The 13,583-nt window shown below is 35.5% G+C and overlaps 2 pseudogenes; one reads left to right on the top strand and one right to left on the bottom strand.

The window, feature by feature from the left end:
* The first annotated feature begins 437 nt into the window (after positions 1 to 437).
* LOC127841137 (ATP-dependent DNA helicase RecQ-like) lies at positions 438 to 3,845 on the top strand (annotated as a pseudogene).
* An 834-nt stretch (positions 3,846 to 4,679) lies between these two features.
* LOC127841079 (uncharacterized) lies at positions 4,680 to 13,583 on the bottom strand (annotated as a pseudogene).

Genomic DNA, 13,583 nt, shown 5'->3' with positions numbered 1-13,583 from the left:
CCAATGGAATAAATAAAGTGTATTCATTCGTGTCTAGCCGCGGGAAATTTTATTTGAATTCTATTAGACCCGTTTAAAGGTCAGGTAAGGTGAAAAGCTAGGTTATACAGCAACGCCGGAAAATACTACACATTTTACATGTAATTTATCATTCTCCACGCAGAGTTGTCGTGCCATGCTTTCACATAAACCTCTGCGTTGGGCTCAGCAGCCATATTGACAAGAATCTTGTCAAGAATCTTGCCAAAACCGAAAAAACGCATCCAACGTATATTTGATTAGATAATTAGGATCAGAGGCGTTAATTAATAAAATAGCAGTTTTAAATTTAAGAAACATCGGGCAAAATTGGTAGTTTTAATGCATCTCTTTCGAACTATTTTATTGCCCATTTACGCAGATGGAATCATTTCGCGCACTTCACAAATGTAAACAAAATGGACAAATTGAATGACATCGTGCTTGGCTACGACGAAAAACTTGTATTGAAGGAGAAGCAATCCGAAGTTTTGTTGCATTTATTGAACAAAAAGGGGGACCTTATTGTTAATTTACCTGTTGGTTACGGAAAGAGCATAATTTTTCATCTGCTACCTAAACTTCTGGACGAGAATGTGTTCAAACCTGTTGTGATCGTAGTGTCAGCTTTGAACATTATTCAGAAGGACCAGCTTGTGTCACTTAAAAGTCACAACATTTCCTCATGTAGACTGGACATTTACTCTAATATAGATGACGACGGTGCATATGGTGCAGGCGAGGACAATGATAGGTTCACATGCACGTCAGATGCCAGTATTGACCAGCTGAAAAGGGGTGATATCTCGGTTGTACTGTGTCACCCAGAAGCTCTATTGGACACTAAAAAAGGCAGGAAAATTCTAAAAAGTCTGCTGCAACAACACGTTGTTGCTATTGTCACCGATGAATGCCATGTTTTGGATCAATGGTCAGTATAATGTTGTCATAATCTGACATTGTTATTGCCATAGAAAAAGAAACATGTGTAATGTGAAAATCCTCAGCTCAGGCCGGGGATTGAACCCTCCAGAGAGGTAGTCAGAAACTTTAACCACGTCGCTAAAGAGCTAGCCGAATAGCAAGGCTGTTGAAAGTGACCTTATTTCACTACACTACTCCTCCTTTTAATGTTTCAAGGCCCAGACACGCTCGCTACAGCAAGTCGCCATTAATGTGAATATACTGAGCTCAGGCCAGGTATTGAACCCACGACCTCCAGAGTGGTAGTCAGACACTTTAACCACGTCGCTAAAAAGCTAGCCCAACAGCAAGGCTGTTGGAAGTGAACTTATTTTACTACATGTGTATATAATACGTGCTGCTAATCAACTTTTCACGTTTCCGTTGATGTTGTTAGTCAATTGAGTGGTTGATGTCCTTTTACAATAATTTTCAATTACAAAAGGACATAACAGTGATTACACAGATATGCAGGATCATTACTGCCACCCATGACAGTAGCAAATCTATAACGGCTTTTTATAGTCGAGCTGACCTAACAGGAAATTCCTATCATGGATTGTATGACAGTTCTACTAGAAGTGCATGCACTTAGTGCCCTTTTCAAATCCTAGCTGGAGTACTGTGAACTAAGCAGGTCTTGTACTGTTATATATATTCAACAGACCTTTGACAGACTGTGCGTCTCAGTTGGATTTCAAAATTGCAATTATTTTTATTTTAAACAAGACAGGGGGAGTAAATTTTCCCAATAACCATGTAAATAGTATCGCAGAGCGTCACTACATTCCCTTTGGATACGGGCTTTTATGAAGATTATGTTTTTATATTTATTTTATTTTTAGTATTATGAGAATTTAGTTTTGTATTAAAAACTTGGTATTTTTCAAACGTTTACAAAACTATATGAACAAGTCCCTTTAACGATTTCATGGGTTAGGTTAATTCAAGAGAAATATAAAAGAATATTCAGATTTTAACAATGGGACATATTAATATATAAAAGGCAAACAGTGTCACAACAAATTAATACAGTGCTTGTAAATACTATACAATACACAATACTAAACACTTAACAATTGCAGATTAAGAGATGTACATGTATTTTTTTTAAATTAATGATTATTGGTCATGTGTTACATGTAGTTAATCATTAATGTATAGAGATATTTCTTCAGAATTATACCAAAATATTGTTGCTATGTTATTTGCCTTTAGTTGCTCATTTCCTCTCATGCGCCCTTGTATTTCAAAGTAGAATTCTTTCCAATCAAGAGGAAAGAGGTCTGGGTTCAAGTCCAGGCGGGGTTTGAGAGGCGGTTGCATTTTGTGATGAATTATTATTTTGCAAAAAAATACCTTATATATATCGTTAAAGAAACTAAATGATTCAAAAGGTATTTAACATTTGATAAAAACTTGATACATGTACAGCTTACTAAGTCACTTACACTATCAATGCATACAAGTCCATAATTATGTATATAATATATCATTTTAATGCATAGAAATTACAAACAGTACAGTAAAATATGCACATAAGAGATGACAGAATAGATAAATAAGACTAACAGTAAAAAAAGTGTGTTTGCAATTGCTCGTAACCCAGGTTTGCTGGTTATGATTAGGTAGGTATGAAAATCTCTTTTTTTGCAAACATAACTGCAACTGCATCTTTAAATTTGCGACAAAACAATTTCTTAGAGTGGACAATTTCATTAGACAGGTGGGCTATTGCAAAAGAAAGATATTTTTATTGTTAGCCTTATATAAAAAAAATACTTTGGTTACCTATAGGCTTGGTGCCAAAACTTTAATTTCCGATATTAATTTCCAGTAATGCTGAAAATAATCATACATAAATGTCACTGTACTATTAATGAGGGTCTGCATTAAACACTAAGTAGTTGAGCATTGTATTTCTTTAGTACACTAAAAATTGCGAACAATTACTTTTCAACGAAAATTAATCATGTTTTTGATTATCTTATGTTTCAGGGGGGATGAGTTCAGAACTGCTTTCAAGGAATTGAAAAAAATTAAACGCGTTTTTTCCAGGTGTACCATTTGTTGCGTTGAGTGGAACTCTTACAGCTGAACAAAAACTAACTTTACCAAAGCAACTAGGCTTGACTAATCACAGCATCATTGAAAGTAGTCCAGATAAACCAAATGTTTTCCTTGAACAGTTTGACAAGGATAGTACTACTGATGTGCTAGGAGAGTATGAAGCAGTTACTCATGGACTAAGTGACAGACTGTATAAGAAAAGGGAGAGGTTTCCTGTGACCGTGTTATTCCTTCCAATAAACTATATGAGTCAAGTAATTGTGTATCTGAACAGTTTATTTCAGACAACAAGCATTGATAATGCTTTGTATAGTGCAATCTGCTCGGGACAAAATCATTATGTAATTGACAAAACTATCCAAGAATTGAAAAAATCGGATCCACAAATAAGATTTGTGTTAAAAACTTCCATCCTAGGAATGGGTTTTGACCCGGAAAATGTAACACACATTATTCATGCCTGTCCCCCAAGAAACATCACACAGTATTTCCAGGAGATTTGTAGGGCTGATAGGCGTGGCCAGGCTGCCACAACTACACTATACTACAGTTCAAGAAACATTGCAAAAAATCTTCCTGGAATAAATGATAACATAATTTCTTACTGTAAGAATGAGTCTTCCTGTCTCAGAAATCAGCTGCTTTCAGTGTTTGGATTTCAAAAGGACACAAGCATTGAAGACTGCAAGTGCTGTTTAATTTGTAGGGAAAATTGCACATGTACAAAGTGTCTAGCAATGAAAAAGATCTCTTTTGATGATTTACTTACTATTACCAAAGAGTTTTTTTTATAGTGAAAAACACCCCTAAAGCTATTATATGAAATAAAATAATGACATGTATACTTAGTGGATGTCTTTTAATTTGATTGTTAAAGCAGTATTAAAAATAAATAAATAGATATTGTTCTATGCTAGACACTTTGTACATTGGCTTTAAAAAATTTGTATTAATGTGTTTATTATTTGACAGGATTTTACAAAACTTAGTTGATTGCTTATATTTGATAGACACAGAGTTTTACCCGACACAATTTTCTCCGTCATATCATAGAACCCTAAATTGTGGGTCAGAATCCCTGCTATTGTTAAAAATTGGCTCCCATTGGATGCAGATTTTGCTGACCTGAACTGTTATGTTTATTGCTTGCCAACATTAATTGTTGCATTAATTGTTTATTAATGAGCAATTATCCCTAACAATACATGTACATTGAATTTCATATTGTATTGTAAAAATTCATTCAAACGGATGATTCCAACGGAGACAATGGACATATCAAGTGGACGCATTTTGCTGTATAATTTTTATATCTGCTATCGATTTTAAACATGTTTAATTGTTTTTTCGGTGCAAAATGATTTGGCAACTCCCCCTATTGACAGGAGCGCTATATTTCACTCCTGGGGATTCCTTAATTCTAACATTGATGTAAAGTCTTGCTGACACATTCACATTATGCTACAATAAAACATTAATTGTACGACAACTTTCTGTAGAATGATCGAATAAGTATATACAAGTATTTAATTATATATTGATGAATCAACAAAGTTCCAAACATAAAGTATCTGTCTAGTTTAGACATTGAATTACACACGTTTAATACACCATTTCACTGAAATGCACTAATCATCAATATTATCCTCATCTTCAACGTCTACACTGAGACCTCTAGTTAACCTTGTTATTATCTGGTCCAGTCTCTGTTTGATTGCTGGTATCTGCCCAACGCTGACCGAAACAGCACAAACATTTGCGAATCCAGGACAGTTTCTCCCAGGAGTGACACGAAATGGCCTAATTGTTCGCAGTCCTTTTGAAATCAAGTCATGGTCAGTTTTGTTCAAAGGTTAAGAGTGATGGCCACTTTATGGCTTAATTTGAACACTTTCATCAAATTTGGAGCAAATCATTGCTATGGTATCGGCAGACCGAGTGACTCTTTTGATTACTTTTTCACTTTTGTTTGCAACAAGTGACTTAATTAGCGCTTTTTGATTGCATACAGGATGTTCTTGTGTCAAGTCACTTTCAACGTTTTTGCCTTTCCCACCCTTAGTATTGGCATATGATCCCTCAAGCACACGCATTTTCTGCAGAAGACTTAAAAGGTACTTACATTTCAGTATGTAATCAATGTTTTCCACCATATATTTACTAAGTTTGGAATGTGCGTAGAAGAAAGGCAGAGAGTACTGACAGTTTACAACTGTCCTATTCAGATCAGCTTCTTTGGCAGTATCATCCAGTGCAACAAGATGCAAGTACCAATGACACAAATTGCATGCAATAATTATACAGCTCATCGAGTTCACTGTTGGGAATGCTGGAAACTTCATATCTTATTACGATCCGGTTATTGTCTGACTTTGAGATGCCAACTATTCTTGGAGTTCTATGACATGGTTGCACACTATTTTTTTTCTTGAATGGTGAACGCTTTGAGTGATCATCACATGAATGAGACACTCTCATAAAAATAGTCCGTTCTGAGTCCAACACAGTGGTAAATGTAATGTTACCGTCGTGCAAGAGTTTGGTAATTTATCACGCGATGTTATGTTATAGTTCGAATAGTGCCGGGGGCAATTAAGAATATGGCGGATATAATTATAAAAAATGTATTAATTACGCGATCGTTTTGTCGTCTTTTATTTAAAAAATAATAAAACGTTTATTAATCAATAAAGCTAATTTATCTGACGGCTAGCAAAGTTAGTACAGCATTGTATTTAAAATCCGACAATCAAGAGTACGATCCCCGACGCGCAAACTGGGCCGAACAAATTGCGTGTGGGGATTGGTCATGAAATCCTTTCTGCGGTAAGTATGTGCACTTGTTCCATTATTCAAATATATAGAAACACATTATAGGTTATTTGCATACCCAATTGAATATTATACGTGCATGCTAATAGCAATATCATTGTTAGTTGTTGTAGAGTGTAGCTTTAATTAGAATGATGTAAAAACAACAACTAAACTTGTGTTGGCATTTTACTATAAACATTTGTTTAGAACATCTACAATATGACAAAATAACAGTGTGCCAGAATTAAAGTGTTTTAAATGAATGTTTGGACAATTATCCATTTTTTTCCCTTATTGGACTGCTTCATCCACTAACAATGATATTGCTATTAGCATGCACGCATAATATTCAATTGGGTATGCTGATCTGAATAGGGCAGTTGTAAACTGTCAGTACTCTCTGCCTTTGTTCTACGCACATTCCAAACTTAGTAAATATATGGTGGAAAACATTGATTACATACTGAAATGTAAGTACCTTTTAAGCCTTCTGCAGAAAATGCGTGTGCTTGAGGGATCATATGTCAATACTAAAGGTGGGAAAGGCAAAAACGTTGAAAGTGACTTGACACAAGAACATTCTGTCTGCAATCAAAAAGCGCTTATTAAGTCACTTGTTGCAAACAAAAGTGAAAAAGTAATTAAAAGAGTCACTGGGTCTGCCGATACCATAGCAGTGATTTGCTCCAAATTACTGGAAAGTGTTCAAATTAAGCCATAAAGTGGCCATCACTCTAAACCTTTGAACAAAACTGACCATCACTTGATTTCAAAAGGACTGCGAACAATAAGGCCATTTCGTGTCACTCCTGGGAGAAACTGTCCTGGATTCGCAAATGTTTGTGCTGTTTCAGTCAGCGTTGGGCAGATACCAGCAAACAGAGACTGGACCAGATAATAACAAGGTTAACTAGAGGTCTCAGTGTAGATGTTGAAGATGAGGATGATATTGATGATTAGTGCATTTCAGTGAAATGGTGTATTAAACGTGTGTATTTCAATGTCTAAACTAGACAGATACTTTATGTTTGGAACTTTGTTGATTCATCAATATATAATTAAATACTTGTATATACTTATTCGATCATTCTACAGAAAGTTGTCGTACAATAAATGCTTTATTGCAGCATAATGTGAATGTGTCAGCAAGACTTTACATCAATGTTAGAATTAAGGAATCCCCAGGAGTGAAATATAGCGCTCCTGTCAATAGAGGGAGTTGCCAAATCATTTTGCACCCAAAAAACAATTATACATGTTTAAAATCGATAGCAGATATAAAAATTATACAGCAAAATGCGTCCACTTGATATGTCCATTGTCTCCGTTGGAATCATCCGTTTGAATGAATTTTAACAATACAATATGAAATTCAATGTACATGTATTGTTGGGGATAATTGCTCATTAATAAACAATAAATGCAACAATTAATGTTGGCAAGCAATAAACATAACAGTTCAGGTCAGCAAAATCTGCATCCAATGGGAGCCAATTTTTAACAATAGCAGGGATTCTGACCCACAATTTAGGGTTCTATGATATGACGGAGAAAATTGTGTCGGGTAAAACTCTGTGTCTATCAAATATAAGCAATCAACTAAGTTTTGTAAAATCCTGTCAAATAATAAACACATTAATACTGAATTTTTAAAGCCAATGTACAAAATGTCTAGCATAGAACAATATCTATTTATTTATTTTTAATACTGCTTTAACAATCAATTTAAAAGACATCCACTAAGTATACATGTCATTATTTTATTTCATATAATAGCTTTAGGGGTGTTTTTCACTATAAAAAAAATCTTTGGTAATAGTAAGTAAATCATCAAAAGAGATCTTTTTCATTGCTAGACACTTTGTACATGTGCAATGTTCCCTACAAATTAAACAGCACTTGCAGTCTTCAATGCGTACATATCTTCGATGTTGTTATATTTTCAGCCTTCAGAGGCTGGTGGCGGTATTGTGTTTTTATTATTTTTTAAGAAACCTTGTTTGTGTTTATGTTGGTTTGTATTGTGCTGTATTGTGCTGTTTTGTACTGTTTGGGCAATCGGTCACTTGCCTTAAATAAAGGATCAACTAATTGTTTTTAATGAAAATTCAATACTGCTCCAGCAGCTGGAGTTTCACTTCTTTATATTGCATTGCACAACAGTTTGATGTGTGCTGCGTGGATGCAGTAGCGTGTATCCCCGTACATATCTTCGATGTTGTTATATTTTCAGCCTTCAGAGGCTGGTGGCGGTATTGTGTTTTTATTATTTTTTAAGAAACCTTGTTTGTGTTTATGTTGGTTTGTATTGTGCTGTATTGTGCTGTTTTGTACTGTTTGGGCAATCGGTAACTTGCCTTAAATAAAGGACCAACTAATTGTTTTTAATGAAAATTCAATACTGCTCCAGCAGCTGGAGTTTCACTTCTTTATATTGCATTGCACAACAGTTTGATGTGTGCTGCGTGGATGCAGTAGCGTGTATCCCCGTACATATCTTCGATGTTGTTATATTTTCAGCCTTCAGAGGCTGGTGGCGGTATTGTGTTTTTATTATTTTTTAAGAAACCTTGTTTGTGTTTATGTTGGTTTGTATTGTGCTGTATTGTGCTGTTTTGTACTGTTTGGGCAATCGGTAACTTGCCTTAAATAAAGGACCAACTTATTGTTTTTAATGAAAATTCAATACTGCTCCAGCAGCTGGAGTTTCACTTCTTTATATTGCATTGCACAACAGTTTGATGTGTGCTGCGTGGATGCAGTAGCGTGTATCCCCGTACATATCTTCGATGTTGTTATATTTTCAGCCTTCAGAGGCTGGTGGCGGTATTGTGTTTTTATTATTTTTTAAGAAACCTTGTTTGTGTTTATGTTGGTTTGTATTGTGCTGTATTGTGCTGTTTTGTACTGTTTGGGCAATCGGTCACTTGCCTTAAATAAAGGACCAACTAATTGTTTTTAATGAAAATTCAATACTGCTCCAGCAGCTGGAGTTTCACTTCTTTATATTGCATTGCGCAACAGTTTGATGTGTGCTGCGTGGATGCAGTAGCGTGTATCCCCGTACATATCTTCGATGTTGTTATATTTTCAGCCTTCAGAGGCTGGTGGCGGTATTGTGCTTTTATTATTTTTAAGAAACCTTGTTTGTGTTTATGTTGGTTTGTATTGTGCTGTATTGTGCTGTTTTGTACTGTTTGGGCAATCGGTCACTTGCCTTAAATAAAGGACCAACTAATTGTTTTTAATGAAAATTCAATACTGCTCCAGCAGCTGGAGTTTCACATCTTTATATTGCATTGCACAACAGTTTGATGTGTGCTGCGTGGATGCAGTAGCGTGTATCCCCGTACATATCTTCGATGTTGTTATATTTTCAGCCTTCAGAGGCTGGTGGCGGTATTGTGTTTTTATTATTTTTAAGAAACCTTGTTTGTGTTTATGTTGGTTTGTATTGTGCTGTATTGTGCTGTTTTGTACTGTTTGGGCAATCGGTCACTTGCCTTAAATAAAAGACCAACTAATTGTTTTTAATGAAAATTCAATACTGCTCCAGCAGCTGGAGTTTCACTTCTTTATATTGCATTGCACAACAGTTTGATGTGTGCTGCGTGGATGCAGTAGCGTGTATCCCCTTACATATCTTCGATGTTGTTATATTTTCAGCCTTCAGAGGCTGGTGGCGGTATTGTGTTTTTATTATTTTTTAAGAAACCTTGTTTGTGTTTATGTTGGTTTGTATTGTGCTGTATTGTGTTGTTTTGTACTGTTTGGGCAATCGGTCACTTGCCTTAAATAAAGGACCAACTAATTGTTTTTAATGAAAATTCAATACTGCTCCAGCAGCTGGAGTTTCACTTCTTTATATTGCATTGCACAACAGTTTGATGTGTGCTGCGTGGATGCAGTAGCGTGTATCCCCGTACATATCTTCGATGTTGTTATATTTTCAGCCTTCAGAGGCTGGTGGCGGTATTGTGTTTTTATTATTTTTTAAGAAACCTTGTTTGTGTTTATGTTGGTTTGTATTGTGCTGTATTGTGCTGTTTTGTACTGTTTGGGCAATCGGTCACTTGCCTTAAATAAAGGACCAACTAATTGTTTTTAATGAAAATTCAATACTGCTCCAGCAGCTGGAGTTTCACTTCTTTATATTGCATTGCACAACAGTTTGATGTGTGCTGCGTGGATGCAGTAGCGTGTATCCCCGTACATATCTTCGATGTTGTTATATTTTCAGCCTTCAGAGGCTGGTGGCGGTATTGTGTTTTTATTATTTTTTAAGAAACCTTGTTTGTGTTTATGTTGGTTTGTATTGTGCTGTATTGTGCTGTTTTGTACTGTTTGGGCAATCGGTCACTTGCCTTAAATAAAGGACCAACTAATTGTTTTTAATGAAAATTCAATACTGCTCCAGCAGCTGGAGTTTCACCTCTTTATATTGTGTCCTTTTGAAATCCAAACACTGAAAGCAGCTGATTTCTGAGACAGGAAGACTCATTCTTACAGTAAGAAATTATGTTATCATTTATTCCAGGAAGAGTTTTTGCAATGTTTCTTGAACTGTAGTAGAGTGTAGTTGTGGCAGGCTGGCCACGCCTACCAGCCCTACCAATCTCCTGGAAATACTGTGTGATGTTTCTTGGAGGACAGGCATGAATAATGTGTGTTACATTTTCCGGGTCAAACCCCATTCCTAGGATGGAAGTTGTTAACACAAATCTTATTTGTGGATCCGATTTTTTCAATTCTTGGATATTTTTGTCAATTACATAATGATTTTGTCCCGAGCAGATTGCACTATACAAAGCATTATCAATGCTTGTTGTCTGAAATAAACTGTTCAGATACACAATTACTTGACTCATATAGTTTATTGGAAGGAATAACACGGTCACATGAAACCTCTCCCTTTTCTTATACAGTCTGTCACATAGTCCATGAGTAACTGCTTCATACTCTCCTAGCACAGCAGTAGTACTTTCCTTGTCAAACTGTTCAAGGAAAACATTTGGTTTATCTGGACTACTTTCAATGATGCTGTGATTAGTCAAGCCTAGTAGCTTTGGTAAAGTTAGTTTTTGTTCAGCTGTAAGAGTTCCACTCAACGCAACAAATTGTACACCTGGAAAAAACGCGTTTACATTTTTCAATTCCTTGAAAGCAGTTCTGAACTAATCCCCCCTGAAACAAGATAATCAAAAACATGATTAATTTTCGTTGAAAAGTAATTGTTGGCAATTTTTAGTGTACTAAAGAAATACAATGCTCAACTACTTAGTGTTTAATACAGACCCTCATTAATAGTACAGTGACATTTATGTATGATTATTTTCAGCATTACTGGAAATTAATATCGGAAATTAAAGTTTTGGCACCAAGCCTATAGGTAACCAAAGTATGTTTTTTATATAAGGCTAACAATAAAAATATCTTTCTTTTGCAATAGCCCACCTGTCTAATGAAATTGTCCATTCTAAGAAATTGTTTTGTCGCAAATTTAAAGATGCAGTTGCAGTTATGTTTGCAAAAAAAAAGAGATTTGCATACCTACCTAATCATAACCAGCAAACCTGGGTTACGAGCAATTGCAAACACACTTTTTTTACTGTTAGTCTTATTTATCTATTCTGTCATCTCTTATGTGCATATTTTACTGTACTGTTTGTAATTTCTATGCATTAAAATGATATATTATATACATAATTATGGACTTGTATGCATTGATAGTGTAAGTGACTTAGTAAGCTGTACATGTATCAAGTTTTTATCAAATGTTAAATACCTTTTGAATCATTTAGTTTCTTTAACGATATATATAAGGTATTTTTTTGCAAAATAATAATTCATCACAAAATGCAACCGCCTCTCAAACCCCGCCTGGACTTGAACCCAGACCTCTTTCCTCTTGATTGGAAAGAATTCTACTTTGAAATACAAGGGCGCATGAGAGGAAATGAGCAACTAAAGGCAAATAACATAGCAACAATATTTTGGTATAATTCTGAAGAAATATCTCTATACATTAATGATTAACTACATGTAACACATGACCAATAATCATTAATTTAAAAAAAATACATGTACATCTCTTAATCTGCAATTGTTAAGTGTTTAGTATTGTGTATTGTATAGTATTTACAAGCACTGTATTAAATTGTTGTGACACTGTTTGCCTTTTATATATTAATATGTCCCATTGTTAAAATCTGAATATTCTTTTATATTTCTCTTGAATTAACCTAACACATGAAATCGTTAAAGGGACTTGTTCATATAGTTTTGTGAACGTTTGAAAAATACCAAGTTTTTAATACAAAACTAAATTCTCATAATACTAAAAATAAAATAAATATAAAAACATAATCTTCATAAAAGCCCGTATCCAAAGGGAATGTAGTGACGCTCTGCGATACTATTTACATGGTTATTGGGAAACTTTACTCCCCCTGTCTTGTTTAAAATAAAAATAATTGCAATTTTGGAATCCAAATGAGACGCACAGTCTGTCAAAGGTCTGTTGAACATATATAACAGTACAAGACCTGCTTAGTTCACAGTACTCCAGCTAGGATTTGAAAAGGGCACTAAGCACATGCACTTCTAGTAGAACTGTCATACAATCCATGATAGGAATTTCCTGTTAGGTCAGCTCGACTATAAAAAGCCGTTATAGATTTGCTACTTTCATGGGTGGCAGTAATGATTCTGCATATTTGTGTAATCACTGTTATGTCCTTTTGTAATTGAAAATAATTGTAAAAGGACATCAACCACTCAATTGACTAAAACGGAAACGTGATAAGTTGATTAGCAGCACGTATTATATACACATGTAGTGAAATAAGTTCACTTCCAACAGCCTTGCTGTTGGGCTAGCTTTTAAGCGACGTGGTTAAAGTGTCTGACTACCACTCTGGAGGTCGTGGGTTCAATACCTGGCCTGAGCTCAGTATTTTCACATTAATGGCGACATGCTGTAGCGAGCGTGTCTGGGCCTTGAAACATTAAAAGGAGGAGTAGTGTAGTGAAATAAGGTCACTTTCAACAGCCTTGCTATTGGGCTAGCTCTTTAGCGACGTGGTTAAAGTTTCTGACTACCTCTCTGGAGGGTTCAATCCCCGGCCTGAGCTGAGGATTTTCACATTACACATGTTTCTTTTTCTATGGCAATAACAATGTCAGATTATGACAACATTATACTCACCATTGATCCAAAACATGGCATTCATCGGTGACAATAGCAACAACGTGTTGTTGCAGCAGACTATTTAGGATTTCCCTGCCTTTTTTAGTGTCCAAAAGAGCTTCTGGGTGACACAGTACAACCGAGATATCACCCCTTTTCAGCTGGTCAATACTGGCATCTGACGTGCATGCGAACCTATCATTGTCCTCGCCTGCACCATATGCACCGTCGTCATCTATATTAGAGTAAATGTCCAGTCTACATGAGGAAATGTTGTGACTTTTAAGTGACACAAGCTGGTCCTTCTGAATAATGTTCAAAGCTGACACTACGATCACAACAGGTTTGAACACATTCTCGCTCAGAAGTTTAGGTAGCAGATGAAAAATTATGCTCTTTCCATAACCAACAGGCAAATTAACAAAAGGTCCCCTTTTTTGTTCAATAAATGCAACAAAGCTTCGGATTGCTTCTCCTTCAATACAAGTTTTTCGTCGTAGCCAAGCACGATGTCATTCAATTTGTCCAT

This window comes from Dreissena polymorpha, chromosome 1 (genome assembly GCF_020536995.1).
Source record: "Dreissena polymorpha isolate Duluth1 chromosome 1, UMN_Dpol_1.0, whole genome shotgun sequence".
NCBI classification, from domain to species: Eukaryota; Metazoa; Mollusca; class Bivalvia; order Myida; family Dreissenidae; genus Dreissena; species Dreissena polymorpha.
This window is presented reverse-complemented; position numbering and strand designations above follow the sequence as displayed.